The 25,777-nt window shown below is 37.5% G+C and overlaps 14 non-coding genes across 14 annotated transcripts; all 14 read left to right on the forward strand.

Annotated features, from left to right (window-relative positions):
• The first annotated feature begins 140 nt into the window (after positions 1-140).
• Positions 141-213, forward strand: TRNAT-UGU (transfer RNA threonine (anticodon UGU)). The gene has a single exon. It is a non-coding gene; the product is annotated as a tRNA-Thr (tRNA).
• Positions 214-2,089: 1,876 nt separating this feature from the next.
• On the forward strand, positions 2,090-2,162 carry TRNAT-UGU (transfer RNA threonine (anticodon UGU)). The gene has a single exon. It is a non-coding gene; the product is annotated as a tRNA-Thr (tRNA).
• A 683-nt stretch (positions 2,163-2,845) lies between these two features.
• TRNAT-UGU (transfer RNA threonine (anticodon UGU)) lies at positions 2,846-2,918 on the forward strand. Its single transcript has one exon. It is a non-coding gene; the product is annotated as a tRNA-Thr (tRNA).
• A 1,876-nt stretch (positions 2,919-4,794) lies between these two features.
• TRNAT-UGU (transfer RNA threonine (anticodon UGU)) lies at positions 4,795-4,867 on the forward strand. The gene has a single exon. It is a non-coding gene; the product is annotated as a tRNA-Thr (tRNA).
• A 1,699-nt stretch (positions 4,868-6,566) lies between these two features.
• Positions 6,567-6,639, forward strand: TRNAT-CGU (transfer RNA threonine (anticodon CGU)). The gene has a single exon. It is a non-coding gene; the product is annotated as a tRNA-Thr (tRNA).
• Positions 6,640-7,330: 691 nt separating this feature from the next.
• On the forward strand, positions 7,331-7,403 carry TRNAT-UGU (transfer RNA threonine (anticodon UGU)). The gene has a single exon. It is a non-coding gene; the product is annotated as a tRNA-Thr (tRNA).
• A 1,876-nt stretch (positions 7,404-9,279) lies between these two features.
• Positions 9,280-9,352, forward strand: TRNAT-UGU (transfer RNA threonine (anticodon UGU)). Its single transcript has one exon. It is a non-coding gene; the product is annotated as a tRNA-Thr (tRNA).
• A 1,699-nt stretch (positions 9,353-11,051) lies between these two features.
• Positions 11,052-11,124, forward strand: TRNAT-CGU (transfer RNA threonine (anticodon CGU)). The gene has a single exon. It is a non-coding gene; the product is annotated as a tRNA-Thr (tRNA).
• Positions 11,125-11,815: 691 nt separating this feature from the next.
• Positions 11,816-11,888, forward strand: TRNAT-UGU (transfer RNA threonine (anticodon UGU)). Its single transcript has one exon. It is a non-coding gene; the product is annotated as a tRNA-Thr (tRNA).
• A 1,876-nt stretch (positions 11,889-13,764) lies between these two features.
• TRNAT-UGU (transfer RNA threonine (anticodon UGU)) lies at positions 13,765-13,837 on the forward strand. The gene has a single exon. It is a non-coding gene; the product is annotated as a tRNA-Thr (tRNA).
• Positions 13,838-15,536: 1,699 nt separating this feature from the next.
• On the forward strand, positions 15,537-15,609 carry TRNAT-CGU (transfer RNA threonine (anticodon CGU)). The gene has a single exon. It is a non-coding gene; the product is annotated as a tRNA-Thr (tRNA).
• Positions 15,610-16,300: 691 nt separating this feature from the next.
• Positions 16,301-16,373, forward strand: TRNAT-UGU (transfer RNA threonine (anticodon UGU)). The gene has a single exon. It is a non-coding gene; the product is annotated as a tRNA-Thr (tRNA).
• A 1,876-nt stretch (positions 16,374-18,249) lies between these two features.
• Positions 18,250-18,322, forward strand: TRNAT-UGU (transfer RNA threonine (anticodon UGU)). Its single transcript has one exon. It is a non-coding gene; the product is annotated as a tRNA-Thr (tRNA).
• Positions 18,323-20,020: 1,698 nt separating this feature from the next.
• TRNAT-CGU (transfer RNA threonine (anticodon CGU)) lies at positions 20,021-20,093 on the forward strand. Its single transcript has one exon. It is a non-coding gene; the product is annotated as a tRNA-Thr (tRNA).
• Positions 20,094-25,777: the final 5,684 nt, after the last annotated feature.

The raw sequence follows: 25,777 nt of genomic DNA on the forward strand, positions 1-25,777 counted from the left end.
CTACTGGATTTAAACAGTGAGTCTGAGTGTTACCTCAGGGTCTGTCAATTCCTTCCCTCAGTTTATTAATACATATATATACAAAAATGATAAAATTGTTGTACGCGGACACGGTAAATAGTTTAAGCAGTTTTTCCTGTGGCTTCATAGCTCAGGGGTTAGAGCACTGGTCTTGTAAACCAGGGGTCGGGAGTTCAAATCTCCCTGAGGCCTTTGTAATTTTGATGTTCTATGCATTAAGAATCATAAAGATTAGGTTACTTTTGCAATATCCACGGACAATCTGTCATTTTCTAAACAAAATTTTCCATTGAAGACAATGACGAATCTTGGTTAAAAATGCCATAATTGGCAGCTCAGCAGATAAAAATCAAGCCACTAACTTACCAAACATGTATTCAACACTTACAATTAAGCTTAGCTCACTTTTGCATCTTTATACAATAATTGCTCTTCAAACCCATTCACCCTTAAGGAACTAACGTTAGACAGCCCTGCTGCTTAGACCCTTACCAGGTTTGCCATTATCCTATTGTGCTCTCAGCATTGCTATTTTCAAAGTCCAACTAAGCCTGTGTTTTCCAAAAGTTTTACCTTCTCCAAAGTTTTGTCTTTGGGACCTTTGATTTTTGAATATTTTTTTAAGACTGCTTATACAATATATCAGTGTCTTCTTTATGAATTCTTCAGTGAGGTCTTTGGACTTGTGGGTGTAGATGCCACATAATATTTATTTATTTATAAAATGTTTTACCAGGAAGTATTACATTTAAAATGTCCTCCAGTTTCCAAGTATGTCTGATAACTTTGGAGGTTCAAAATTACTTTCTGACTTGTATTTCTTGCTTTTAGTGAATAACTAAGTCCCTGCTTTGAAGAGCTTTCAATCATCCCTAAACTTTACATTTCTAGTTGCTTCTTCATCTGAGCAAAGTTATTCACGGTGTCTCTGTTCAACAATATGATGCTGCATATTGTATTACAATACCACTTATCCCATATACAACAGTCTTCCATGGGAAGTCTTCAAGTTGAGATCTTCAGAATTGTGGGCGTTGTTGCCACACAATGCGTGTAATGACTTTGGGAGGTACAAATGCTGGCTGATTCTGCCTTTCTTGTCTTCATTATTTTAGGGAAAGGCACAGTGTGGCAAAATGCAGAATGGCATATGCCAATACATTCATGAATTATTTCGAACACAGATTTATGTATGGCAGTCAGGATTTCATACAACATTGGTATATGTGGGTGAAAAATATCGACAATGTGTTCTTTCTTGCCTTCATCATTTTAGGGAAAGGTACAGTTTCAGGTTCTCTGAAAGAGGATACCCCAAAAATGTGCTCAAAGAAAAACGAGGTAACACAGAAAGCCTATGAAGCACAGATCTCCTTAAAATCAAAGCTAATAGACAGGAATAGGAATAATTTGCCACTTTCGTGTCCACCTTTAACAGACAGGTGACAACTACAGAAGGAAGCCGACTGGATAACTGTGTTGGACACACATACAATATATGGGATGAAAAGGAATCTGGACCTGGGATGTTTCCTGTGACTGACACACTTTAAATGTTGGACACCACGAAATGGGTAAAGGTCAGAAGGCCCTAACAGAGTTGGTTAAACTGTTTTTTCTTTTTTTTTCTCTAGATCCTCAAAGCCTCTCTTAGTGTGATACCCTCGCAGCCTACAGTTTCAGGAAGTATGAAGAAGTTGATAATGATCCTAATTTCTTGTCAAGTTGTCGTTCCCCATCTCTGTCATAAATTACTTTATGTCTCATATGTATGTCTGTTGTTGGATGTCCTTGTCTACGTTCTTCATTCTAGACTTAAACCTAGCCATAAACTCTATGTGGCTTGTTGTAAACTCACATAACAGACTGACACTAACTAAACTAGATTTCCGTTTGGATTTAAGCCATGGAAGAGACTATGTATAGTACTACTGGATTTAAACAGTGAGTCTGAGTGTTACCTCAGGGTCTGTCAATTCCTTCCCTCAGTTTATTAATACATATATATACAAAAATGATAAAATTGTTGTACGCGGACACGGTAAATAGTTTAAGCAGTTTTTCCTGTGGCTTCATAGCTCAGGGGTTAGAGCACTGGTCTTGTAAACCAGGGGTCGGGAGTTCAAATCTCCCTGAGGCCTTTGTAATTTTGATGTTCTATGCATTAAGAATCATAAAGATTAGGTTACTTTTGCAATATCCACGGACAATCTGTCATTTTCCAAACAAAATTTTCCATTGAAGACAATGACGAATCTTGGTTAAAAATGCCATAATTGGCAGCTCAGCAGATAAAAATCAAGCCACTAACTTACCAAACATGTATTCAACACTTACAATTAAGCTTAGCTCACTTTTGCATCTTTATACAATAATTGCTCTTCAAACCCATTCACCCTTAAGGAACTAACGTTAGACAGCCCTGCTGATTAGACCCTTACCAGGTTTGCCATTATCCTATTGTGCTCTCAGCATTGCTATTTTCAAAGTCCAACTAAGCCTGTGTTTTCCAAAAGTTTTACCTTCTCCAAAGTTTTGTCTTTGGGACCTTTGATTTTTGAATATTGTATTAAGACTGCTTATTCAGTATATCAGTGTCCTCTTTGTGAATTCTTCAGTGATGTCTTTGGACTTGTGGGTGTAGATGCCACATAATATTTATTTATTAATAAAATGTTTTACCAGGAAGCATTACATTGAAAATGTCCTCTCGTTACCTCAGGGTCTGTCAATTCCTTCCCTCAGTTTATTAATACATATATATTCAAAAATGATAAAATTGTTGTACGCGGACACGGTAAATAGTTTAAGCAGTTTTTCCTGTGGCTTCATAGCTCAGGGGTTAGAGCACTGGTCTTGTAAACCAGGGGTCGGGAGTTCAAATCTCCCTGAGGCCTTTGTAATTTTGATGTTCTATGCATTAAGAATCATAAAGATTAGGTTACTTTTGCAATATCCACGGACAATCTGTCATTTTCCAAACAAAATTTTCAATTGAAGACAATGACTAATCTTGGTTAAAAATGCCATAATTGGCAGCTCAGCAGATAAAAATCAAGCCACTAACTTACCAAACATGTATTCAACACTTACAATTAAGCTTAGCTCACTTTTGCATCTTTATACAATAATTGCTCTTCAAACCCATTCACCCTTAAGGAACTAACGTTAGACAGCCCTGCTGCTTAGACCCTTACCAGGTTTGCCATTATCCTATTGTGCTCTCAGCATTGCTATTTTCAAAGTCCAACTAAGCCTGTGTTTTCCAAAAGTTTTACCTTCCCCAAAGTTTTGTCTTTGGGACCTTTGATTTTTGAATATTTTTTTAAGACTGCTTATACAATATATCAGTGTCTTCTTTGTGAATTCTTCAGTGAGGTCTTTGGACTTGTGGGTGTAGATGCCACATAATATTTATTTATTTATAAAATGTTTTACCAGGAAGTATTACATTTAAAATGTCCTCCAGTTTCCAAGTATGTCTGATAACTTTGGAGGTTCAAAATTACTTTCTGACTTGTATTTCTTGCTTTTAGTGAATAACTAAGTCCCTGCTTTGAAGAGCTTTCAATCATCCCTAAACTTTACATTTCTAGTTTCTTCTTCATCTGAGCAAAGTTATTCACGGTGTCTCTGTTCAACAATATGATGCTGCATATTGTATTACAATACCACTTATCCCATATACAACAGTCTTCCATGTGAAGTCTTCAAGTTGAGATCTTCAGAATTGTGGGCGTTGTTGCCACACAATGCGTGTAATGACTTTGGGAGGTACAAATGCTGGCTGATTCTGCCTTTCTTGTCTTCATTATTTTAGGGAAAGGCACAGTGTGGCAAAATGCAGAATGGCATATGCCAATAAATTCATGAATTATTTCAAACACAGATTTATGTATGGCAATCAGGATTTCATACAACATTGGTATATGTGGGTGAAAAATATCGACAATGTGTTCTTTCTTGCCTTCATCATTTTAGGGAAAGGTACAGTTTCAGGTTCTCTGAAAGAGGATACCCCAAAAATGTGCTCAAAGAAAAACGAGGTAACACAGAAAGCCTATGAAGCACAGATCTCCTTAAAATCAAAGCTAATAGACAGGAATAGGAATAATTTGCCACTTTCGTGTCCACCTTTAACAGACAGGTGACAACTACAGAAGGAAGCCGACTGGATAACTGTGTTGGACACACATACAATAAATGGGATGAAAAGGAATCTGGACCTGGGATGTTTCCTTTGAATAACACACTCTAAATGTTGGACACCATGAAATGGGTAAAGGTCAGAAGGCCCTAACAGAGTTGGTTAAACTGTTTTTTCTTTTTTTTTCTCTAGATCCTCAAAGCCTCTCTTAGTGTGATACCCTCGCAGCCTACAGTTTCAGGAAGCATGAAGAAGTTGATAACGATCCTGATTTCTTGTCCAGTTGTCGTTCCCCATCTCTGTCATAAATTACTTTATGTCTCATATGTATGTCTGTTGTTGGATGTCCTTGACTACGTTCTTCGTTCTAGACATAAACCTAGCCATAAACTCTATGTGGCTTGTTGTGCACTCACATAACAGACTGACACAAACTAACCTAGATTTCCGTTTGGATTTAAGCCATGGAAGAGACTATGTATAGTACAACAGGATTAAAACAGTGTGTCTGAGTGTTACCTCTGGGACTGTAAATTCCTTCCCTCAGTTTATTAATACATATATATAACAATGATAAAATTGTTGCACGCGGACACTGTAAAATAGCTTTAAGGGTTTTTTCCTGTGGCTTCATAGCTCAGGGGTTAGAGCACTGGTCTTGTAAACCATGGGTTGGGAGTTCAAATCTCCCTGAGGCCTTTGTTATTTTGATGTTCTATGCATTAAGAATCATAAAGATTATTGTATTGTATTGAGAATGCTTGTACAGTATTTCAGTGAGGTCTTTGGACTTGTGGGTGTAGATGCCACATAATATTTATTTATTTATAAAATGTTTTACCAGGAAGTATTACATTGAAAATGTCCTCTCGTTTCCAAGTATGTCTGATAACTTTGGAGGTTCAAAATTACTTTCTGACTTGTATTTCTTGCTTTTAGTGAATAACTAAGTCCCTGCTTTGAAGAGCTTTCAATCATCCTTAAACTTTACATTTCTAGTTGCTTCTTCATTTAAGCAAAGTTATTCACGGTGTCTCTGTTCAACAATATGATGCTGCATATTGTATTACAATACCACTTATCCCATATACAACAGTCTTCCATGGGAAGTCTTCAAGTTGAGGTCTTCAGAATTGTGGGCGTAGTTGCCACACAATGCGTGTAATGACTTTGGGAGGTACAAATGCTGGCTGATTCTTCCTTTCTTGTCTTCATTATTATAGAGAAAGGTACAGTATGGCAAAATGCAGAACGGCATATGCCAATAAATTCATGAATTATTTCGAACACAGATTTATGTATGGCAATAAGGAAATCATAAAACATGGGTATATGTGGGTGAAAAATATCGACAATGTGTTCTTTCTTGCCTTCATCATTTTAGGGAAAGGTACAGTTTCAGGTTCTCTGAAAGAGGATACCCCAAAAATGTGCTCAAATAAAAACGAGGTAACACATAAAGCCTATGAACTTCTTAAAATCAAAGTTAATAGACAGGAATAGGAATAATCTGCCACTTTTGTGTCCACCTTTAACAGACAAGTGACATCTACAGAAGAAAGCCGACTGGCAAACTGTGCAACCAAATAAATATAGACCCTCTAAAAGCACTAACCTACACTTTAATATATGTGAAATAATGCAAATATTAATTATCAAACATAAGTAAAGTGATAAACTATATTGTGAAAAAAGCAGCCTAGGGGAACAACAAAGGACAGATCATTCCAAATCTGATAAAACAATATACAAACACAAATAAGTGTCCCCGGCGCTAACGTGAGCAGTATCTTGGACTGGATAACTGTGTTGGACACACATACAATAAATGGGATGGAAAGGAATCTGGACCTGGGATGTTTCCTGTGAATGGCACACTCTAAATGTTGGACACCATGAAATGGGTAAAGGTCAGAAGGCCCTAACAGAGTTGGTTAAACTGTTTTGTCTTTTTTTTCTCTAGATCCTCAAAGCCTCTCTTAGTGTGATACCCTCGCCGCCTACAGTTTCAGGAAGCATGAAGAAGTTGATAACGATCCTGATTTCTTGTCCAGTTGTAGTTCCCCATCTCTGTCATAAATTACTTTATGTCTCATATATATGTCTGTTGTTGGATGTCCTTGTCTCCGTTCTTCGTTCTAGACATAAACCTAGCCATAAACTTTATGTGGCTTGTTGTGCACTCACATAACAGACTGACACAAACTAACCTAGATTTCCATTTGGATTTAAGCCATGGAAGAGACTATGTATAGTACAACAGGATTTAAACAGTGAGTCCGAGTGTTACCTCTGGGACTGTCAATTCTTTCCTCAGTTTATTAATACATATATATACATAAATGATAAAATTGTTGCATGCGGACACTGTAAAATAGCTTTAAGTAGTTTTTCCTGTGGCTTCATAGCTCAGGGGTTAGAGCACTGTTCTCGTAAACCAGTGGTCGGGAGTTCAAATCTCCCTGAGGCCTTTGTTATTTTGATGTTCTATGCATTAAGAATCATAAAGATTAGGTTACTTTTGCTATATCCACCGGACATTTTGTCCTTTTCCAAACAAATTTTTCCATTGAAGACAATGACAAATCTTGGTTAAAAATGCCATAATTGGCAGCCTCAGCAGATATAGATTAAGCCACTAACTTACCAAACATGTATTCAACACTTACAATTAAGCTTAGCTCACTTTTGCATCTTTATACAATAATTGCTCTTCATACCCATTCACCTTTAAGGAACTACCTGTAACGTTAGACAGCCCTGCTGATTAGACCCTTACCAGGTTTGCCATTATCCTATTGTGCTCTCAGCTTTGCTATTTTCAAAGTCCAACTAAGCCTGTGGTTTCCAAAAGTTTTACCTTCCTCAAAGTTTTGTCTTTGGGACCTTTGATTTTTGAATATTGTATTAAGACTGCTTATTCAGTATATCAGTGTCCTCTTTGTGAATTCTTCAGTGATGTCTTTGGACTTGTGGGTGTAGATGCCACATAATATTTATTTATTAATAAAATGTTTTACCAGGAAGCATTACATTGAAAATGTCCTCTCGTTACCTCAGGGTCTGTCAATTCCTTCCCTCAGTTTATTAATACATATATATACAAAAATGATAAAATTGTTGTACGCGGACACGGTAAATAGTTTAAGCAGTTTTTCCTGTGGCTTCATAGCTCAGGGGTTAGAGCACTGGTCTTGTAAACCAGGGGTCGGGAGTTCAAATCTCCCTGAGGCCTTTGTAATTTTGATGTTCTATGCATTAAGAATCATAAAGATTAGGTTACTTTTGCAATATCCACGGACAATCTGTCATTTTCCAAACAAAATTTTCAATTGAAGACAATGACTAATCTTGGTTAAAAATGCCATAATTGGCAGCTCAGCAGATAAAAATCAAGCCACTAACTTACCAAACATGTATTCAACACTTACAATTAAGCTTAGCTCACTTTTGCATCTTTATACAATAATTGCTCTTCAAACCCATTCACCCTTAAGGAACTAACGTTAGACAGCCCTGCTGCTTAGACCCTTACCAGGTTTGCCATTATCCTATTGTGCTCTCAGCATTGCTATTTTCAAAGTCCAACTAAGCCTGTGTTTTCCAAAAGTTTTACCTTCCCCAAAGTTTTGTCTTTGGGACCTTTGATTTTTGAATATTTTTTTAAGACTGCTTATACAATATATCAGTGTCTTCTTTGTGAATTCTTCAGTGAGGTCTTTGGACTTGTGGGTGTAGATGCCACATAATATTTATTTATTTATAAAATGTTTTACCAGGAAGTATTACATTTAAAATGTCCTCCAGTTTCCAAGTATGTCTGATAACTTTGGAGGTTCAAAATTACTTTCTGACTTGTATTTCTTGCTTTTAGTGAATAACTAAGTCCCTGCTTTGAAGAGCTTTCAATCATCCCTAAACTTTACATTTCTAGTTTCTTCTTCATCTGAGCAAAGTTATTCACGGTGTCTCTGTTCAACAATATGATGCTGCATATTGTATTACAATACCACTTATCCCATATACAACAGTCTTCCATGGGAAGTCTTCAAGTTGAGATCTTCAGAATTGTGGGCGTTGTTGCCACACAATGCGTGTAATGACTTTGGGAGGTACAAATGCTGGCTGATTCTGCCTTTCTTGTCTTCATTATTTTAGGGAAAGGCACAGTGTGGCAAAATGCAGAATGGCATATGCCAATAAATTCATGAATTATTTCAAACACAGATTTATGTATGGCAATCAGGATTTCATACAACATTGGTATATGTGGGTGAAAAATATCGACAATGTGTTCTTTCTTGCCTTCATCATTTTAGGGAAAGGTACAGTTTCAGGTTCTCTGAAAGAGGATACCCCAAAAATGTGCTCAAAGAAAAACGAGGTAACACAGAAAGCCTATGAAGCACAGATCTCCTTAAAATCAAAGCTAATAGACAGGAATAGGAATAATTTGCCACTTTCGTGTCCACCTTTAACAGACAGGTGACAACTACAGAAGGAAGCCGACTGGATAACTGTGTTGGACACACATACAATAAATGGGATGAAAAGGAATCTGGACCTGGGATGTTTCCTTTGAATAACACACTCTAAATGTTGGACACCATGAAATGGGTAAAGGTCAGAAGGCCCTAACAGAGTTGGTTAAACTGTTTTTTCTTTTTTTTTCTCTAGATCCTCAAAGCCTCTCTTAGTGTGATACCCTCGCAGCCTACAGTTTCAGGAAGCATGAAGAAGTTGATAACGATCCTGATTTCTTGTCCAGTTGTCGTTCCCCATCTCTGTCATAAATTACTTTATGTCTCATATGTATGTCTGTTGTTGGATGTCCTTGACTACGTTCTTCGTTCTAGACATAAACCTAGCCATAAACTCTATGTGGCTTGTTGTGCACTCACATAACAGACTGACACAAACTAACCTAGATTTCCGTTTGGATTTAAGCCATGGAAGAGACTATGTATAGTACAACAGGATTAAAACAGTGTGTCTGAGTGTTACCTCTGGGACTGTAAATTCCTTCCCTCAGTTTATTAATACATATATATAACAATGATAAAATTGTTGCACGCGGACACTGTAAAATAGCTTTAAGGGTTTTTTCCTGTGGCTTCATAGCTCAGGGGTTAGAGCACTGGTCTTGTAAACCATGGGTTGGGAATTCAAATCTCCCTGAGGCCTTTGTTATTTTGATGTTCTATGCATTAAGAATCATAAAGATTATTGTATTGTATTGAGAATGCTTGTACAGTATTTCAGTGAGGTCTTTGGACTTGTGGGTGTAGATGCCACATAATATTTATTTATTTATAAAATGTTTTACCAGGAAGTATTACATTGAAAATGTCCTCTCGTTTCCAAGTATGTCTGATAACTTTGGAGGTTCAAAATTACTTTCTGACTTGTATTTCTTGCTTTTAGTGAATAACTAAGTCCCTGCTTTGAAGAGCTTTCAATCATCCTTAAACTTTACATTTCTAGTTGCTTCTTCATTTAAGCAAAGTTATTCACGGTGTCTCTGTTCAACAATATGATGCTGCATATTGTATTACAATACCACTTATCCCATATACAACAGTCTTCCATGGGAAGTCTTCAAGTTGAGGTCTTCAGAATTGTGGGCGTAGTTGCCACACAATGCGTGTAATGACTTTGGGAGGTACAAATGCTGGCTGATTCTTCCTTTCTTGTCTTCATTATTATAGAGAAAGGTACAGTATGGCAAAATGCAGAACGGCATATGCCAATAAATTCATGAATTATTTCGAACACAGATTTATGTATGGCAATAAGGAAATCATAAAACATGGGTATATGTGGGTGAAAAATATCGACAATGTGTTCTTTCTTGCCTTCATCATTTTAGGGAAAGGTACAGTTTCAGGTTCTCTGAAAGAGGATACCCCAAAAATGTGCTCAAATAAAAACGAGGTAACACATAAAGCCTATGAACTTCTTAAAATCAAAGTTAATAGACAGGAATAGGAATAATCTGCCACTTTTGTGTCCACCTTTAACAGACAAGTGACATCTACAGAAGAAAGCCGACTGGCAAACTGTGCAACCAAATAAATATAGACCCTCTAAAAGCACTAACCTACACTTTAATATATGTGAAATAATGCAAATATTAATTATCAAACATAAGTAAAGTGATAAACTATATTGTGAAAAAAGCAGCCTAGGGGAACAACAAAGGACAGATCATTCCAAATCTGATAAAACAATATACAAACACAAATAAGTGTCCCCGGCGCTAACGTGAGCAGTATCTTGGACTGGATAACTGTGTTGGACACACATACAATAAATGGGATGGAAAGGAATCTGGACCTGGGATGTTTCCTGTGAATGGCACACTCTAAATGTTGGACACCATGAAATGGGTAAAGGTCAGAAGGCCCTAACAGAGTTGGTTAAACTGTTTTGTCTTTTTTTTCTCTAGATCCTCAAAGCCTCTCTTAGTGTGATACCCTCGCCGCCTACAGTTTCAGGAAGCATGAAGAAGTTGATAACGATCCTGATTTCTTGTCCAGTTGTAGTTCCCCATCTCTGTCATAAATTACTTTATGTCTCATATATATGTCTGTTGTTGGATGTCCTTGTCTCCGTTCTTCGTTCTAGACATAAACCTAGCCATAAACTTTATGTGGCTTGTTGTGCACTCACATAACAGACTGACACAAACTAACCTAGATTTCCATTTGGATTTAAGCCATGGAAGAGACTATGTATAGTACAACAGGATTTAAACAGTGAGTCCGAGTGTTACCTCTGGGACTGTCAATTCTTTCCTCAGTTTATTAATACATATATATACATAAATGATAAAATTGTTGCATGCGGACACTGTAAAATAGCTTTAAGTAGTTTTTCCTGTGGCTTCATAGCTCAGGGGTTAGAGCACTGTTCTCGTAAACCAGTGGTCGGGAGTTCAAATCTCCCTGAGGCCTTTGTTATTTTGATGTTCTATGCATTAAGAATCATAAAGATTAGGTTACTTTTGCTATATCCACCGGACATTTTGTCCTTTTCCAAACAAATTTTTCCATTGAAGACAATGACAAATCTTGGTTAAAAATGCCATAATTGGCAGCCTCAGCAGATATAGATTAAGCCACTAACTTACCAAACATGTATTCAACACTTACAATTAAGCTTAGCTCACTTTTGCATCTTTATACAATAATTGCTCTTCATACCCATTCACCTTTAAGGAACTACCTGTAACGTTAGACAGCCCTGCTGATTAGACCCTTACCAGGTTTGCCATTATCCTATTGTGCTCTCAGCTTTGCTATTTTCAAAGTCCAACTAAGCCTGTGGTTTCCAAAAGTTTTACCTTCCTCAAAGTTTTGTCTTTGGGACCTTTGATTTTTGAATATTGTATTAAGACTGCTTATTCAGTATATCAGTGTCCTCTTTGTGAATTCTTCAGTGATGTCTTTGGACTTGTGGGTGTAGATGCCACATAATATTTATTTATTAATAAAATGTTTTACCAGGAAGCATTACATTGAAAATGTCCTCTCGTTACCTCAGGGTCTGTCAATTCCTTCCCTCAGTTTATTAATACATATATATACAAAAATGATAAAATTGTTGTACGCGGACACGGTAAATAGTTTAAGCAGTTTTTCCTGTGGCTTCATAGCTCAGGGGTTAGAGCACTGGTCTTGTAAACCAGGGGTCGGGAGTTCAAATCTCCCTGAGGCCTTTGTAATTTTGATGTTCTATGCATTAAGAATCATAAAGATTAGGTTACTTTTGCAATATCCACGGACAATCTGTCATTTTCCAAACAAAATTTTCAATTGAAGACAATGACTAATCTTGGTTAAAAATGCCATAATTGGCAGCTCAGCAGATAAAAATCAAGCCACTAACTTACCAAACATGTATTCAACACTTACAATTAAGCTTAGCTCACTTTTGCATCTTTATACAATAATTGCTCTTCAAACCCATTCACCCTTAAGGAACTAACGTTAGACAGCCCTGCTGCTTAGACCCTTACCAGGTTTGCCATTATCCTATTGTGCTCTCAGCATTGCTATTTTCAAAGTCCAACTAAGCCTGTGTTTTCCAAAAGTTTTACCTTCCCCAAAGTTTTGTCTTTGGGACCTTTGATTTTTGAATATTTTTTTAAGACTGCTTATACAATATATCAGTGTCTTCTTTGTGAATTCTTCAGTGAGGTCTTTGGACTTGTGGGTGTAGATGCCACATAATATTTATTTATTTATAAAATGTTTTACCAGGAAGTATTACATTTAAAATGTCCTCCAGTTTCCAAGTATGTCTGATAACTTTGGAGGTTCAAAATTACTTTCTGACTTGTATTTCTTGCTTTTAGTGAATAACTAAGTCCCTGCTTTGAAGAGCTTTCAATCATCCCTAAACTTTACATTTCTAGTTTCTTCTTCATCTGAGCAAAGTTATTCACGGTGTCTCTGTTCAACAATATGATGCTGCATATTGTATTACAATACCACTTATCCCATATACAACAGTCTTCCATGGGAAGTCTTCAAGTTGAGATCTTCAGAATTGTGGGCGTTGTTGCCACACAATGCGTGTAATGACTTTGGGAGGTACAAATGCTGGCTGATTCTGCCTTTCTTGTCTTCATTATTTTAGGGAAAGGCACAGTGTGGCAAAATGCAGAATGGCATATGCCAATAAATTCATGAATTATTTCAAACACAGATTTATGTATGGCAATCAGGATTTCATACAACATTGGTATATGTGGGTGAAAAATATCGACAATGTGTTCTTTCTTGCCTTCATCATTTTAGGGAAAGGTACAGTTTCAGGTTCTCTGAAAGAGGATACCCCAAAAATGTGCTCAAAGAAAAACGAGGTAACACAGAAAGCCTATGAAGCACAGATCTCCTTAAAATCAAAGCTAATAGACAGGAATAGGAATAATTTGCCACTTTCGTGTCCACCTTTAACAGACAGGTGACAACTACAGAAGGAAGCCGACTGGATAACTGTGTTGGACACACATACAATAAATGGGATGAAAAGGAATCTGGACCTGGGATGTTTCCTTTGAATAACACACTCTAAATGTTGGACACCATGAAATGGGTAAAGGTCAGAAGGCCCTAACAGAGTTGGTTAAACTGTTTTTTCTTTTTTTTTCTCTAGATCCTCAAAGCCTCTCTTAGTGTGATACCCTCGCAGCCTACAGTTTCAGGAAGCATGAAGAAGTTGATAACGATCCTGATTTCTTGTCCAGTTGTCGTTCCCCATCTCTGTCATAAATTACTTTATGTCTCATATGTATGTCTGTTGTTGGATGTCCTTGACTACGTTCTTCGTTCTAGACATAAACCTAGCCATAAACTCTATGTGGCTTGTTGTGCACTCACATAACAGACTGACACAAACTAACCTAGATTTCCGTTTGGATTTAAGCCATGGAAGAGACTATGTATAGTACAACAGGATTAAAACAGTGTGTCTGAGTGTTACCTCTGGGACTGTAAATTCCTTCCCTCAGTTTATTAATACATATATATAACAATGATAAAATTGTTGCACGCGGACACTGTAAAATAGCTTTAAGGGTTTTTTCCTGTGGCTTCATAGCTCAGGGGTTAGAGCACTGGTCTTGTAAACCATGGGTTGGGAGTTCAAATCTCCCTGAGGCCTTTGTTATTTTGATGTTCTATGCATTAAGAATCATAAAGATTATTGTATTGTATTGAGAATGCTTGTACAGTATTTCAGTGAGGTCTTTGGACTTGTGGGTGTAGATGCCACATAATATTTATTTATTTATAAAATGTTTTACCAGGAAGTATTACATTGAAAATGTCCTCTCGTTTCCAAGTATGTCTGATAACTTTGGAGGTTCAAAATTACTTTCTGACTTGTATTTCTTGCTTTTAGTGAATAACTAAGTCCCTGCTTTGAAGAGCTTTCAATCATCCTTAAACTTTACATTTCTAGTTGCTTCTTCATTTAAGCAAAGTTATTCACGGTGTCTCTGTTCAACAATATGATGCTGCATATTGTATTACAATACCACTTATCCCATATACAACAGTCTTCCATGGGAAGTCTTCAAGTTGAGGTCTTCAGAATTGTGGGCGTAGTTGCCACACAATGCGTGTAATGACTTTGGGAGGTACAAATGCTGGCTGATTCTTCCTTTCTTGTCTTCATTATTATAGAGAAAGGTACAGTATGGCAAAATGCAGAACGGCATATGCCAATAAATTCATGAATTATTTCGAACACAGATTTATGTATGGCAATAAGGAAATCATAAAACATGGGTATATGTGGGTGAAAAATATCGACAATGTGTTCTTTCTTGCCTTCATCATTTTAGGGAAAGGTACAGTTTCAGGTTCTCTGAAAGAGGATACCCCAAAAATGTGCTCAAATAAAAACGAGGTAACACATAAAGCCTATGAACTTCTTAAAATCAAAGTTAATAGACAGGAATAGGAATAATCTGCCACTTTTGTGTCCACCTTTAACAGACAAGTGACATCTACAGAAGAAAGCCGACTGGCAAACTGTGCAACCAAATAAATATAGACCCTCTAAAAGCACTAACCTACACTTTAATATATGTGAAATAATGCAAATATTAATTATCAAACATAAGTAAAGTGATAAACTATATTGTGAAAAAAGCAGCCTAGGGGAACAACAAAGGACAGATCATTCCAAATCTGATAAAACAATATACAAACACAAATAAGTGTCCCCGGCGCTAACGTGAGCAGTATCTTGGACTGGATAACTGTGTTGGACACACATACAATAAATGGGATGGAAAGGAATCTGGACCTGGGATGTTTCCTGTGAATGGCACACTCTAAATGTTGGACACCATGAAATGGGTAAAGGTCAGAAGGCCCTAACAGAGTTGGTTAAACTGTTTTGTCTTTTTTTTCTCTAGATCCTCAAAGCCTCTCTTAGTGTGATACCCTCGCCGCCTACAGTTTCAGGAAGCATGAAGAAGTTGATAACGATCCTGATTTCTTGTCCAGTTGTAGTTCCCCATCTCTGTCATAAATTACTTTATGTCTCATATATATGTCTGTTGTTGGATGTCCTTGTCTCCGTTCTTCGTTCTAGACATAAACCTAGCCATAAACTTTATGTGGCTTGTTGTGCACTCACATAACAGACTGACACAAACTAACCTAGATTTCCATTTGGATTTAAGCCATGGAAGAGACTATGTATAGTACAACAGGATTTAAACAGTGAGTCCGAGTGTTACCTCTGGGACTGTCAATTCTTTCCTCAGTTTATTAATACATATATATACATAAATGATAAAATTGTTGCATGCGGACACTGTAAAATAGCTTTAAGTAGTTTTTCCTGTGGCTTCATAGCTCAGGGGTTAGAGCACTGTTCTCGTAAACCAGTGGTCGGGAGTTCAAATCTCCCTGAGGCCTTTGTTATTTTGATGTTCTATGCATTAAGAATCATAAAGATTAGGTTACTTTTGCTATATCCACCGGACATTTTGTCCTTTTCCAAACAAATTTTTCCATTGAAGACAATGACAAATCTTGGTTAAAAATGCCATAATTGGCAGCCTCAGCAGATATAGATTAAGCCACTAACTTACCAAACATGTATTCAACACTTACAATTAAGCTTAGCTCACTTTTGCATCTTTATACAATAATTGCTCTTCATACCCATTCACCTTTAAGGAACTACCTGTAACGTTAGACAGCCCTGCTGATTAGACCCTTACCAGGTTTGCCATTATCCTATTGTGCTCTCAGCTTTGCTATTTTCAAAGTCCAACTAAGCCTGTGGTTTCCAAAAGTTTTACCTTCCTCAAAGTTTTGTCTTTGGGACCTTTGATTTTTGAATATTGTATTAAGACTGCTTATTCAGTATATCAGTGTCCTCTTTGTGAATTCTTCAGTGATGTCTTTGGACTTGTGGGTGTAGATGCCACATAATATTTATTTATTAATAAAATGTTTTACCAGGAAGCATTACATTGAAAATGTCCTCTCGTTACCTCAGGGTCTGTCAATTCCTTCCCTCAGTTTATTAATACATATATATACAAAAATGATAAAATTGTTGTACGCGGACACGGTAAATAGTTTAAGCAGTTTTTCCTGTGGCTTCATAGCTCAGGGGTTAGAGCACTGGTCTTGTAAACCAGGGGTCGGGAGTTCAAATCTCCCTGAGGCCTTTGTAATTTTGATGTTCTATGCATTAAGAATCATAAAGATTAGGTTACTTTTGCAATATCCACGGACAATCTGTCATTTTCCAAACAAAATTTTCAATTGAAGACAATGACTAATCTTGGTTAAAAATGCCATAATTGGCAGCTCAGCAGATAAAAATCAAGCCACTAACTTACCAAACATGTATTCAACACTTACAATTAAGCTTAGCTCACTTTTGCATCTTTATACAATAATTGCTCTTCAAACCCATTCACCCTTAAGGAACTAACGTTAGACAGCCCTGCTGCTTAGACCCTTACCAGGTTTGCCATTATCCTATTGTGCTCTCAGCATTGCTATTTTCAAAGTCCAACTAAGCCTGTGTTTTCCAAAAGTTTTACCTTCCCCAAAGTTTTGTCTTTGGGACCTTTGATTTTTGAATATTTTTTTAAGACTGCTTATACAATATATCAGTGTCTTCTTTGTGAATTCTTCAGTGAGGTCTTTGGACTTGTGGGTGTAGATGCCACATAATATTTATTTATTTATAAAATGTTTTACCAGGAAGTATTACATTTAAAATGTCCTCCAGTTTCCAAGTATGTCTGATAACTTTGGAGGTTCAAAATTACTTTCTGACTTGTATTTCTTGCTTTTAGTGAATAACTAAGTCCCTGCTTTGAAGAGCTTTCAATCATCCCTAAACTTTACATTTCTAGTTTCTTCTTCATCTGAGCAAAGTTATTCACGGTGTCTCTGTTCAACAATATGATGCTGCATATTGTATTACAATACCACTTATCCCATATACAACAGTCTTCCATGGGAAGTCTTCAAGTTGAGATCTTCAGAATTGTGGGCGTTGTTGCCACACAATGCGTGTAATGACTTTGGGAGGTACAAATGCTGGCTGATTCTGCCTTTCTTGTCTTCATTATTTTAGGGAAAGGCACAGTGTGGCAAAATGCAGAATGGCATATGCCAATAAATTCATGAATTATTTCAAACACAGATTTATGTATGGCAATCAGGATTTCATACAACATTGGTATATGTGGGTGAAAAATATCGACAATGTGTTCTTTCTTGCCTTCATCATTTTAGGGAAAGGTACAGTTTCAGGTTCTCTGAAAGAGGATACCCCAAAAATGTGCTCAAAGAAAAACGAGGTAACACAGAAAGCCTATGAAGCACAGATCTCCTTAAAATCAAAGCTAATAGACAGGAATAGGAATAATTTGCCACTTTCGTGTCCACCTTTAACAGACAGGTGACAACTACAGAAGGAAGCCGACTGGATAACTGTGTTGGACACACATACAATAAATGGGATGAAAAGGAATCTGGACCTGGGATGTTTCCTTTGAATAACACACTCTAAATGTTGGACACCATGAAATGGGTAAAGGTCAGAAGGCCCTAACAGAGTTGGTTAAACTGTTTTTTCTTTTTTTTTCTCTAGATCCTCAAAGCCTCTCTTAGTGTGATACCCTCGCAGCCTACAGTTTCAGGAAGCATGAAGAAGTTGATAACGATCCTGATTTCTTGTCCAGTTGTCGTTCCCCATCTCTGTCATAAATTACTTTATGTCTCATATGTATGTCTGTTGTTGGATGTCCTTGACTACGTTCTTCGTTCTAGACATAAACCTAGCCATAAACTCTATGTGGCTTGTTGTGCACTCACATAACAGACTGACACAAACTAACCTAGATTTCCGTTTGGATTTAAGCCATGGAAGAGACTATGTATAGTACAACAGGATTAAAACAGTGTGTCTGAGTGTTACCTCTGGGACTGTAAATTCCTTCCCTCAGTTTATTAATACATATATATAACAATGATAAAATTGTTGCACGCGGACACTGTAAAATAGCTTTAAGGGTTTTTTCCTGTGGCTTCATAGCTCAGGGGTTAGAGCACTGGTCTTGTAAACCATGGGTTGGGAGTTCAAATCTCCCTGAGGCCTTTGTTATTTTGATGTTCTATGCATTAAGAATCATAAAGATTATTGTATTGTATTGAGAATGCTTGTACAGTATTTCAGTGAGGTCTTTGGACTTGTGGGTGTAGATGCCACATAATATTTATTTATTTATAAAATGTTTTACCAGGAAGTATTACATTGAAAATGTCCTCTCGTTTCCAAGTATGTCTGATAACTTTGGAGGTTCAAAATTACTTTCTGACTTGTATTTCTTGCTTTTAGTGAATAACTAAGTCCCTGCTTTGAAGAGCTTTCAATCATCCTTAAACTTTACATTTCTAGTTGCTTCTTCATTTAAGCAAAGTTATTCACGGTGTCTCTGTTCAACAATATGATGCTGCATATTGTATTACAATACCACTTATCCCATATACAACAGTCTTCCATGGGAAGTCTTCAAGTTGAGGTCTTCAGAATTGTGGGCGTAGTTGCCACACAATGCGTGTAATGACTTTGGGAGGTACAAATGCTGGCTGATTCTTCCTTTCTTGTCTTCATTATTATAGAGAAAGGTACAGTATGGCAAAATGCAGAACGGCATATGCCAATAAATTCATGAATTATTTCGAACACAGATTTATGTATGGCAATAAGGAAATCATAAAACATGGGTATATGTGGGTGAAAAATATCGACAATGTGTTCTTTCTTGCCTTCATCATTTTAGGGAAAGGTACAGTTTCAGGTTCTCTGAAAGAGGATACCCCAAAAATGTGCTCAAATAAAAACGAGGTAACACATAAAGCCTATGAACTTCTTAAAATCAAAGTTAATAGACAGGAATAGGAATAATCTGCCACTTTTGTGTCCACCTTTAACAGACAAGTGACATCTACAGAAGAAAGCCGACTGGCAAACTGTGCAACCAAACAAATATAGACCCTCTAAAAGCACTAACCTACACTTTAATATATGTGAAATAATGCAAATATTAATTATCAAACATAAGTAAAGTGATAAACTATATTGTGAAAAAAGCAGCCTAGGGGAACAACAAAGGACAGATCATTCCAAATCTGATAAAACAATATACAAACACAAATAAGTGCCCCGGCGCTAACGTGAGCAGTATCTTGGACTGGATAACTGTGTTGGACACACATACAATAAATGGGATGGAAAGGAATCTGGACCTGGGATGTTTCCTGTGAATGGCACACTCTAAATGTTGGACACCATGAAATGGGTAAAGGTCAGAAGGCCCTAACAGAGTTGGTTAAACTGTTTTGTCTTTTTTTTCTCTAGGTCCTCAAAGCCTCTCTTAGTGTGATACCCTCGCCGCCTACAGTTTCAGGAAGCATGAAGAAGTTGATAACGATCCTGATTTCTTGTCCAGTTGTAGTTCCCCATCTCTGTCATAAATTACTTTATGTCTCATATATATGTCTGTTGTTGGATGTCCTTGTCTCCGTTCTTCGTTCTAGACATAAACCTAGCCATAAACTTTATGTGGCTTGTTGTGCACTCACATAACAGACTGACACAAACTAACCTAGATTTCCATTTGGATTTAAGCCATGGAAGAGACTATGTATAGTACAACAGGATTTAAACAGTGAGTCCGAGTGTTACCTCTGGGACTGTCAATTCTTTCCTCAGTTTATTAATACATATATATACATAAATGATAAAATTGTTGCATGCGGACACTGTAAAATAGCTTTAAGTAGTTTTTCCTGTGGCTTCATAGCTCAGGGGTTAGAGCACTGTTCTCGTAAACCAGTGGTCGGGAGTTCAAATCTCCCTGAGGCCTTTGTTATTTTGATGTTCTATGCATTAAGAATCATAAAGATTAGGTTACTTTTGCTATATCCACCGGACATTTTGTCCTTTTCCAAACAAATTTTTCCATTGAAGACAATGACAAATCTTGGTTAAAAATGCCATAATTGGCAGCCTCAGCAGATATAGATTAAGCCACTAACTTACCAAACATGTATTCAACACTTACAATTAAGCTTAGCTCACTTTTGCATCTTTATACCATAATTGCTCTTCATACCCATTCACCTTTAAGGAACTACCTGTAACGTTAGACAGCCCTGCTGATTAGACCCTTACCAGGTTTGCCATTATCCTATTGTGCTCTCAGCTTTGCTATTTTCAAAGTCCAACTAAGCCTGTGGTTTCCAAAAGTTTTACCTTCCTCAAAGTTTTGTCTTTGGGACCTTTGATTTTTGAATATTGTATTAAGACTGCTTATTCAGTATATCAGTGTCCTCTTTGTGAATTCTTCAGTGATGTCTTTGGACTTGTGGGTGTAGATGCCACATAATATTTATTTATTAATAAAATGTTTTACCAGGAAGCATTACATTGAAAATGTCCTCTCGTTTCCAAGTATATCTGATAACTTTGGAGGTTCAAAATTACTTTCTGACTTGTATTTCTTGCTTTTAGTGAATAACTAAGTCCCTGCTTTGAAGAGCTTTCAATCATTCCTAAACTTTACATTTCTAGTTGCTTCTTCATCTGAGCAAAGTTATTCACTGTGTCTATGTTCAACAATATGATGCTGCATATTGTATTAAAATACCACTTATCCCTTATACAACAGTCTTCCATGGGAAGTCTTCAAGTTGAGGTCTTCAGAATTGTGGACGTAGTTGCCACACAATGCGTGTAATGACTTTAGGAGGTAAAAATGCTGGCTGATTCTTCCTTTCTTGTCTTCATTATTATAGGGAAAGGTACAGTATGGCAAAATGCAGAATGGCATATGCCAATAAATTCATGAATTATTTTGAATACAGATTTATGTATGGCAATCAGGATTTCATACAACATGGGTATATGTGGGTGAAAAATATCGACAATGTGTTCTTTCTTGCCTTCATCATTTTAAGGAAAAGTACAGTTTCAGGATACCCCAAAAATGTGTTCAAAGAAAAACGAGGTAACACAGAAAGCCTATGAAGCACAGATCTCCTTAAAATCAAAGCTAATAGACAGGAATAGGAATAATCTGCCACTTTCGTGTCCACCTTTAACAGACAGGTGACATCTACAGAAGGAAGCCGACTGGATAACTGTGTTGGACACACATACAATAAATGGGATGTAAAGGAATCTGGACCTGTGATGTTTCCTTTGAATGACACACTCTAAATGTTGGACACCATGAAATGGGTAAAGGTCAGAAGGCCCTAACAGAGTTGGTTAAAATGTTGTTTCTTTTTTTTCTCTAGATCCTCAAAGCCTCTCTTAGTGTGATACCCTCGCCGCCTACAGTTTCAGGAAGCATGAAGAAGTTGTTAATGATCCTGATTTCTTGTCCAGTTGTCGTTACCCATCTCTGTCATAATTTACTTTATGTCTCATATGTATGTCTGTTGTTGGATGTCCTTGTCTACGTTCTTCTTTCTAGACTTAAACCTAGCCATAAACTCTATATGGCTTGTTGTGCACTAACATAACAGACTGACACTAACTAACCTAGATTTCCGTTTGGATTTAAGCCATGGAAGAGACTATGTATTGTACAACAGGATTTAAACAGTGAGTCTGAGTGTTACCTCTGGGACTGTCAATACCTTCCCTTAGTTTATTAATACATATTTAAATAAATGATAAAATTGTTGCATGCGGACACTGTGAAATAGCTTTAAGAAGTTTTTCCTGTGGCTTCATACGGTAGCTCAGGGGATAAAGCACTGGTTTTGTAAAGCAGGGGTCGGGAGTTCAAATCTCCCTGAGGCCTTTGTTATTTTGATGTTTTATGCATTAAGAATCATAAAGATTATTGTATTGAGAATGCTTATACAGTATATCAGTGAATTCTTCAGTGAGGTCTTTGGACTTGTGGGTGTAAATGCCACATAATATTTGTCTATTTATAAAATGTTTTACCAGGAAGTATTACATTGAAAATGTCCTCTCGTTTCCAAGTATGTCTGATAATTTTGGAGGTACAAAATTACTTTCTGACTTGTATTTCTTGCTTTTAGTGAATAAATTAGTCCCTGCTTTGAAGAGCTTTCACTCATCACTAAACTTTAAATTTCTAGTTGCTTCTTCATCTGAGCAAAGTTATTCACGGTGTCTCTGTTCAACAATATGATGCTGCATATTGTATTACAATACCACTTATCCCATATACAACAGTCTTCCATGGGAAGTCTTCAAGTTGAGGTCTTCAGAATTGTGGGCGTAGATGCCACACAATGCGTGTAATGACTTTGGAAGGTACAAATGCTGGCTGATTCTGCCTTTCTTGTCTTCATTATTATAGGGAAAGGTACAGTATGGCAAAATGCAGAACGGCATATGCCATTAAATTCATGAATTATTTCGAACACAGATTTATGTATGGCAATCAGGATTTCATACAACGTGGGTATATGTGGGTGAAGAATATCGACAATGTGTTCTTTCTTGCCTTCATCATTTTAGGGAAGGGTACAGTTTCAGGTTCTCTGAAAGAGGATACTCCAAAAATGTGCTCAAAGATAAACGAGGTAACACAGAAAGCCTATGAAACCCCGATCTTCTTAAAATCAAAGTTAATAGACAGGAATAGGAATAATCTGCCAATGTCGTGTCCACCTTTAACAGACAGGTGACATCTACAGAAGGAAGCCGACTGGATAACTGTGTTGGACAAACATACAATAAATCGGATGAAAAGGAATCTGGACTTGGAATGTTTCCTGTGAATGACACACTCTAAATGTTGGACACCATGAAATGGGTAAAGGTCAGAAGGCCCTAACAGAGTTGGTTAAACTGTTTTGTCTTTTTTTTCTCTAGATCCTCAAAGCTTCTCTTAATGTGATACCCTCGCCGCCTAAAGTTTCAGGAAGCATGAAGAAATATATAACGATCCTGATTTCTTGTCCAGTTGTTGTTCCCATCTCTGTCATAAATTACTTTATGTCTCATATGTATGTCTGTTGTTGGATGTCCTTGTCTACGTTCTTCGTTCTAGACTTAAACCTAGCCATAAACTCTATGTGGCTTGTTGTGCACTCAAATAACAGACTGACACAAACTAACCTAGATTTCCATTTGCATTTAAGCCATGGAAGGGACTATGTATAGTACAACAGGATTTAAACAGTGAGTCTGAGTGTTACCTCTGGGACTGTCAATACCTTCCCTCAGTTTATTAATACATATATATATATATATATATATACATAAATGATAAAACTGTTGCATGCGGACACTGTAAAATAGCTTTAAGACATTTTTCCTGTGGCTTCATAGCTCAGGGGATAAAGCACTGTTCTCGTAAACCAGGGGTTTGGAGTTCAAATCTCCCTGAGGCCTTTGCTATTTTGATGTTCTATGCATTAAGAATCATAAAGATTAGGTTACTTTTGCAATATCCACCGGACAATCTGTCCTTTTCCAAACAAGATTTTCCATTGAAGACAATGACGAATCTTGGTTAAAAATGCCATAATTGGCAGCCTCAGCAGATATAGATCAAGCCACTAACTTACCAAACATGTATTCAACACTTACAATTAAGCTTAGCTCACTTTTGCATATTTATACAATAAATGCTCTTCAAACCCATTCACCCTTAAGGAACTACCTGTAATGTTAGACAGCCCTGCTGCTTAGACCCTTACCAGGTTTGCCATTATCCTATTGTGCTCTCAACTTTGCTATTTTCAAATTCCAATTAAGCCTGGTGTTTCCAAAAGTTTTACCTTCCCCAAAGTTTTACCTTCCCCAAAGTTTTGTCTTTGGGACCTTTGATTTTTGAATATTGTATTAAGACTGCTTATACAGTATATCAGTGTCTTCTTTGTGAATTCTTCAGTGAGGTCTTTAGACTTGTGGGTGTAGATGCCACGTAATATTTATTTATTTATAAAATGTTTTACCAGGAAGTATTACATTGAAAATGTCCTCTCGTTTCCAAGTATTTCTGATAACTTTGGAGGTTCAAAAATTACTTTCTGACTTGTATTTCTTGCTTTTAGTGAATAACTAAGTCCCTGCTTTGAAGAGCTTTCAATCATCCCTAAACTTTACATTTCTAGTTGCTTCTTCCTATGAGCAAAGTTTTTCACGGTGTCTCTGTTCAACAATATGATGCTGCATATTGTATTACAATACCACTAATCCCATATACAACAGTCTTCCATGGCATGGGAAGTCTTCAAGTTGAGATCTTCAGAATTGTGGGCGTTGTTGCCACACAATGCGTGTAATGACTTTGGGAGGTCCAAATGCTGGCTGATTCTGCCTTTCTTGTCTTCATTATTTTAGGGTAAGGCACAGTGTGGCAAAATGCAGAATCGCTTATGCCAATAAATTCATGAATTATTTCGAACACAGATTTATGTATGCAATCAGGATTTCATACAACATGGGTATTTGTGGGTGATAAATATCGACATTGTGTTCTTTCTTGCCTTCATCATTTTAGGGAAAGGTACAGTTTCAGGTTCTCTGAAATAGGATACCCCAAAAATGTGCTCAAAGAAAAGCGAGGTAACACAGAAAGAATATGAAGCCCAGATCTCCTTAAAATCAAAACTAACTGACAGAAATAGGAATTCTCTGCCACTTTTGTGTCCACCTTTAACAGACAGTTGACATCTACAGAAGGAAGCCGACTGGATAACTGTGTTGGACACACATACCATAAATGGTTGAAAAGGAAACTGTACCTGGGATGTTTCCTGTGAATGGCACACTCTCTAATCCAGGGGTGGGGAACCTTTTTTTTGCCAAGGGCCATTTGGATATTTATAACATCGTTCGCGGGCCATAAAGACACAGACAGGCAGGCACACAGCAGGCACACAGCAGGCATGTAGACACACAGAACCCCGCCCCCTACTTCTGGTAGTTGCTGCTGCTGCTGGGGGGATCGTGTAGGACGGATGCTGGGGTAAGTGCGGGGGGAACTGCTGGAGAAGCATGGGGGAAGTGCGGGGAATGCTGCGGGGAATGCTGATGGGGGAGTGCGGGGGAAGTACGGTGGCTGCTGGGGGATTGCTGGGGCTAGTACGGTGGCTGCTGGGGATTGTGTAGGGCTGCCGGCGCCTCACAACCACCTCCTCCCTCCTCCCGATCGGGCGCGCGGCGGCCATTATTTTTTAAATTAGCGCGACCCCGGTTATAGCAGTTGCCTTAGCAGGGCCAGACCAAATGATTTTGAGGGCCTTATACGGCCCTCGGGCCTGACGTTCCCCACCCCTGCTCTAAACGTTGGACACCATTAAATGGGTAAGGGTCAGAAGGCCCTAACAGTGATGGGGAGAAAATATAGGGGAGCCCCTGCTGCTGCCACAGTATTAGTGATGGTGAGCGGTGCTATTGGGTAGTAATTGGTAGAGAATGGGTAGAAAAGAAACCCAAGTGTAGCACTCGAGCTCACTCTCTGGTGATAAGTGTAGTAGTTAAAACGTAATCTTTATTAATCAGCAACCGAAATAACAGAGATGTAAAACTATTTTTTTCTTTTTTTCTCTA

This window comes from Ascaphus truei, chromosome 2, assembly GCF_040206685.1.
Source record: "Ascaphus truei isolate aAscTru1 chromosome 2, aAscTru1.hap1, whole genome shotgun sequence".
Classification (NCBI taxonomy): domain Eukaryota; kingdom Metazoa; phylum Chordata; class Amphibia; order Anura; family Ascaphidae; genus Ascaphus; species Ascaphus truei.